At 37.0% G+C, this 6,118-nt stretch overlaps 1 long non-coding RNA gene across 1 annotated transcript in view; it reads right to left on the bottom strand.

Annotated features, from left to right (window-relative positions):
* Positions 1 to 5,365: 5,365 nt before the first annotated feature.
* The window catches only part of LOC112967585, a 5,350-nt gene continuing 4,597 nt past the window's right edge, over positions 5,366 to 6,118 (bottom strand). Inside the window, exon 3 of the long non-coding RNA XR_003254022.1 lies at positions 5,366 to 5,829. This is a non-coding gene — a long non-coding RNA (uncharacterized LOC112967585). The remainder of the gene's footprint in view (positions 5,830 to 6,118) is intronic.

The following is a 6,118-nucleotide window of genomic DNA, read 5'->3' as shown; positions in this document are numbered from 1 at the left end:
CACCTAAAAGGCATGACAGAGTCATAAGTATAATTTCCTATTAGGGACTATTATTTTCCAGTTGTTCACATGTAACTGCAAACTTCCATTTTCCATCCATTGCTTGAGATCTCCAGGTAATAATCATAATAATGACAATGATACAAAATTTGCAGAAAAACAGGAAGAGTTTTGGAGGAGCAGCAGTTGGTATGTTTGACAAAATTTGCATGATTTTGTCCAGGCATGTAAGTGGATCCACAAGTCATTCCACAAGTGGAATGATCAGTTTAAACTGAATGATTCTTCTGGATGGTAATTGATTATTGCACCTAGGTATCTTTATACATTTATTAAATATTAAGATACACAGAGTAAAACAGGGACAATTGCTGCTTGAGACACCTTCTACATGCGGTCCTGAATTTGTCTCTGTGTTCAGAGACAAATGAAGCGCAGAACTGAGGCTTTCACATTTATGGTCTTTCAGTGCTCCGAAAGCCCTATATAGTGTGGGTTTTTTTTATTTATTGTTAACAACTTTTCTTGTTCCAGAATGAAGAATTTCTGTCTTTCTGGGAAACAATCCAACATTCACCAACATTAGCAGAAGTCACTACAGCATGTTTTGGGATCTAACTTTTACTCCGAATTTTTTGGTGGGGACGGGAAAAAAGACAACTCTTTTCCATCCCAAAGGTTTGTCGGATCAATATTTGGAGATGGCATATATACTCCTCCTATCTCACAGCCTACACTCCTCCACTCCCTCAACACCTTGGAGGAGCCTGGCGGTTAGACAACTCACCCAAAAAGTTAGAGGGTCAGATTTAAGCTTAATTTTTTGTGATTCACAGTAGGAAATTAAGAAATCATCTTCTTTTTCCCACATATGCTCTCCCTTTTCTTTAGCCCTTTTCTCATAAAAAAACTTTTAAAAGTTTCAGTTTTGCTGTCTCACTGTTTGTTTCAAAGACAGGACTTGAAGGTATCTTTAAGTTCTCTGTGCCAATGAGAGTTAAACAAGTGCCTAACGTTAACTTTGCCTAGGCCTACTTTCTGAATTGCATCCATAGGTCAAACCACCAACTTTTGGCTTTGCCTGCTTCTGTGGTAATTTCTAAACTGCAAAAACAGTTCTTTGCCTCTTCTTTGGTTTTCCCTTGTATTTTCAGACCATCTAGTAAGCAAGTGCAAGCTAATGAGCTATGCCTGCCCCAGTAACTCATTTAAGGTATTTCTAATTACAGAGGCATTCATATTTTTTACTCCTTTGGTGCATGAATGTAAAGAACTGTCATTTTTTAAAATATATATTCTTATGGTGAGGTGCATTTTATATTCAAAGTGCATGAATAATGCCCTCTTATGGCAAAATTTAGGGATTCCCCAAAATTTAGCTGGTCTAAGATCATTTATATTATGAATGCATGTTGAGGAAAAAAAAAAAAAAGACCACTTATCCTGGCAGGAAAAAAAAAAAAGAAAAAGAAAAATATACTGTGCATGGCATTACAGTCATAACCAGTAATACTAACAATTTTTTCTTTACACCTCCTCCATTTCTGTGACATTTGAGAGGAAAATCTAGTTTTGGAAGTACTTTGAACAATTAGGATAAGAAACTCATTTGAGAACACTTTGATCAGTGTCATTTGTCAATAGCTATATTAAACTGTGTATATACAATGGAAATAGGAAGGAATATATGAATATACTAATAGGCATTGACAACAAAGGGTTATCACTGATTTCCTTAAGTGTTCATAATGTAAGTAAACTACAAGGAATAAACAGGCAGCATTGTGGTGAAATATTACTGAAAATGTTTATATCAAATTTCACAATTCCTCTGCAGTCATTATGATAACTTTTATTACTTCATACAAATTTAAGTGTTTTAAGTGTAAGCAATAGCAAATAAAAGCCCTTAAAAATTTTGTATCTGTTTATGCTTTTCTTTTGCCTTTTCTTCTCCCTAATTGACAATGAATTAATTGATTTAAAGTTACAAAGGTGTAATTGTGGAGAAGATACTGTGTTCTGGCTGCCAGCCAAAATATAGATTTTTTTTTGTTTTCTTGGCTTGAAACAAACTACTGCTAACAGATTCAAATAAAGATTCAATTAACAGCTGCTCTGGAGAGAGACAGATAAAAAAAATGATAAATATTTAATGGAGCGTTTATGTTGTGAGAGAAAAAATTAAATGTAGACTCACTTTGAATTGTGGTTCTTTCAACATGAAGCCAAGAAAAAGTTAAAGCAATAGAAACTTTTCAGTATCAGAGAAAACTCTGAGACTTAATTCAGAATCTTAGATTATCTGATGCTCTATTTCTTATGCATCAGGTGCTTCCATGAAGTCTGTGCTAACTTTGAGTGGGCAATTAATGCAAAAATAGGCATAAAGTATACTTTTAACCCATTTAATCAATAAATAGGTAGCTCAGATTCTGTGACTACTTCTCAGTCCTTCTTTAACTAATAAAATTCAATATTAAGCTGAAAACTCAATGCTATTTTACATTAGATTATATCCTGACTGCCTTGGGGCCCCAGAAATGGGCAAAGAATTCAGCAGACTCTCCAACTCCAAAGAGCATACATTGACTTCACAGGCTTTCACTATCCCAGCCAAGTGTTTGCTCATCCTTTTTATGCAATACATTCTAATGAATACAATAGGGTGGCTTTTGAGAAGCAGGGATTTGATGATTGAAATATGATAACTTATTATAATGCAAAAAGCATTTCTTGAAGAGCCATTCAAAACATCTATTGCACTAACGGCAAAAAAAAAAAAAAAAAAAGCAAAAAGCATGGGCACTTGTCCCTATGAATTACGAGCATTTAAAGGCCTTGTATGAAAGAGTGTGAGAAATGAAGTAGAGGGTTCATAGGAACAAAAATTCATCACAAAATAGAATAAAGTCAGAGCTTCAATTTTGTCTTATTCAGGACTTTATAAGAATGCAGAGGGAGCTATATAATAAAACAAAGTGATAAAGTGATAGTTAAAACATCAATACAACACCATTTGTACCATGCTGATTCTAGAGACAAACCTCGATTCATAGCAGACAATATAACAGCATCTTTAAGAAATGTGAAATGATACTTTAGTGGAGACAAGACTTTCTTAATACTGAGCTAAAATTATTGTAACAAATCAGAATACTATAGAATCTCAATGTTTTCCACCTCTTTCATTAAGGGGTACTTTGGATTTACATGAGAATTACCACTGTTTGGTTTCTGCTACTTCAACTTCTTAAAGAAAAGGTACGAGTGGAAGAATGGTCATAATGGGTTAGCTGACAGATCTAACTTAAAAACCTGACTCCAATGATAATTAGGTTGTAATACAAAAGGATGAAGCTTGATGAGTAGGAGAAGGGATCATTTCTAGTGCCTGTTCTGTTCCTTTGTGTCCTCTGGTCAACACACACAGATTTCTTGACAGTTTCATGAAATTGTGGGCATTATTCAGAATGTTCCACGTTGCTCCACTTGGCATGCATGGTTTAATTTTATGATCTTTTTCATTAGCTTTGCTCTTTTTCCATCTGGACACATGCAATCTCCAACTTTATTTTCTTCAGTATGAGAAAAGCTTTCTTAGGGAAAGCAATAAGGCAGTGGCCAACAGGAGATGTCTGGGGAAGAACAAGGCATATAGAGAGTGATCCTTCTGTAGTACGTCCTCCAAGCTTCTCTTCACAAACAACAGCTTGCAGAACCCAGACAATATGCAGCGAGCAATTATCTGATAAATACCATCAGTAAAGCTTAGTCTGTACTTACAGAGAACAAAATAAATCACAGACTGCAAGGTATGCAGTTGCTACCCTACATTTAAACATGAAGGATGGTGGGAAACAGGATTGCACTAGTATAGATCTGGGACCAAACTGGGAATGGGCAGCCTAGAAGTAGGCTTCTAGGAGTATATTTCAAACCTAAAATGAATTAAAAAAAAATCATGATTTTTTTCTGCAGAACAGTGATTGACATAATGCTTTATAAACATCGCAATAGCTGAATCTTAAGTAAAAGTTACCTTTTCAAACTCTTCTTCAAACAGAGTAAGAGTACCACCTTGAGTGTTGCTGAGCCCTGTAGCACATAGATCAATCACCACCAGGCTGGAGACTGGCACATCACACTGGAAACACCCTGTTATGTCACTGCCCTCTCTATCCTACACTCCTCTCCCCTTCTAGCTCTATTTGTCTGTTCGGATTAGTAGCTCCTCCATAACAGCTCTTGCTTACCTTCCCTGTGCGTTTTTAAAGCTCCTTGCACAATGGGACTTTAATTCCAAGTACTTCCAATACACAAATAACATATTAAAGTGCATGCTGTATACACTTGTGCTATCTTATATTTATAGCCTGTTTGACCTGAAGCCATCCTTGATGTGTCAAGGACAATGCCTTTTCTTCAAGTCTTCCTTAGACATTCTTCTTAATCTACTCGCAAAGTAACGATGATTTGTTTAATTTGCTAAAAACTCAAAACCAGCTTTGTGTAAGCAGACCTCCACTGGCTTTGGTTGTATCACTGACTTCATGTGATTGCACCAGCTAAAAGGTGGAAAATCTGACCAAAATACCGTGCTTCTCCTAGAAGTGGTTGCCTCTACTGAAGGGCTGGTAGCATACCAGAGTGAGCTTACATCTTCTGTACAGACACAGAAGCTCTTTTTTTAATTTCTGCACAATTATCATCAATCTGTTCAATGACAGAGCTCACTGTGAAGTGCTGGCACACTGACTTCCAGGGAAGCCATTCAGAGCTGGGTGTATTTGACTGGAGACAACTAGAGTTTTATCACACAAAGATCATAATGTTTTCCTCCAGTCCCATATAGCTAATAATGCTTAATTAACATGGTTACACTGACTCTGTTCCTCAGCATCATATCTCCACTGTGCTGTGAAAAAGCATATTTTCCCCTGGAAATGGTCTTTCATACAGCCCAAAATAGTAAAAAAAAAAAAATAATCTGGTGAATTCAGTTTTATGACTTACTATTAGCTACATGTCAGCAGTTTTATATGGCTCTGACTTTGGTCATGAAGCTCCACTGCTCCTGAGCAGTCCTTATTTGACCCATGGCCCATTGACCAGCTGAGGTCCTTGGACACAGTGTGCCCTATGCCATCTCTGACCACACAGCAGTATTGACCACCTCCTGTAATCTTTGGACTATTCACTGTGAATAAGAAAATAAATTGTTATTTATTTTAGCACACCTTCAAGACAAAAGCCCAATAGCTTCCCCACCACGAACAGGTGATATATTTCACACTTTTCCCAGTTCTTGTAACTGTGGAAGAAAAAGAAGAAGCCGAGACCAGTTAATTGGATTACCAAATTACCTTATATTTCTATAAGGGGATCTGACACTCAAACGAGCAGGGAGGAAAGAGAAGCTAACACCATCTTCTCTTATCACTTCTAATCTGGACACTTACTCTATATGTTATTTCTTTCCTTTTTTTAAGCAAGGAATGGATTACATTTGATGCTCACTTTATCTTGTCTTTGTGACATTTTTAGCATAGCTATTATTTGATCTTGTTTCAATCGTGCTTGTGTTTAAACCAGAAATTACTAAACCTCTTGATCTTCTTAATGGTTAGTTGCTGCCAATACAGTGAAATTATTTGATCCAATTTCACCATGCCATTTTCATCCTTCCACCCATGTCTCAGCAGGTTCCTCTCTTGCTCTTCTACCTTCTTCATCCAACTTTTGGTTTCTTATCTCCCTCTTTTAAAGCTGTTTTCCTTCTGCTCCTATTTTTTCTATAATCTGATCACTTCTTCAGGAGCTGAAAATCTAAGTGGGAAGGAAAAAAAAAAAAGAACAAAACAAAAGATGAGATGGTGGAGTTCAGGATCCTGCAAGGAGGCAGCAGGGCACCAAGTAGGATCGCAACCCTGGACTTCAGGAGAGCAAACTTTGGCCTCTTCAGGGACCTACTTGGAGGAATCCCATGGGTGAGGGCCCTAGAAGGAAGAAGTGTTCAAGAGAGCTGGTTAATATTCAAACATCACTTCCTCCAGGCTCAAGAGCGGTGCATCCCTATGAGTAGGAAGTCAAGCAAAGGAGGCAGGAGACCTGCATG

Source organism: Apteryx rowi, unplaced genomic scaffold, assembly GCF_003343035.1.
Source record: "Apteryx rowi isolate R43461 unplaced genomic scaffold, aptRow1 scaffold_282, whole genome shotgun sequence".
Classification (NCBI taxonomy): Eukaryota; Metazoa; Chordata; class Aves; order Apterygiformes; family Apterygidae; genus Apteryx; species Apteryx rowi.
The sequence above is the reverse complement of the archived record's forward strand: the minus strand, read 5'-3'. Positions and strand labels throughout refer to the sequence as shown.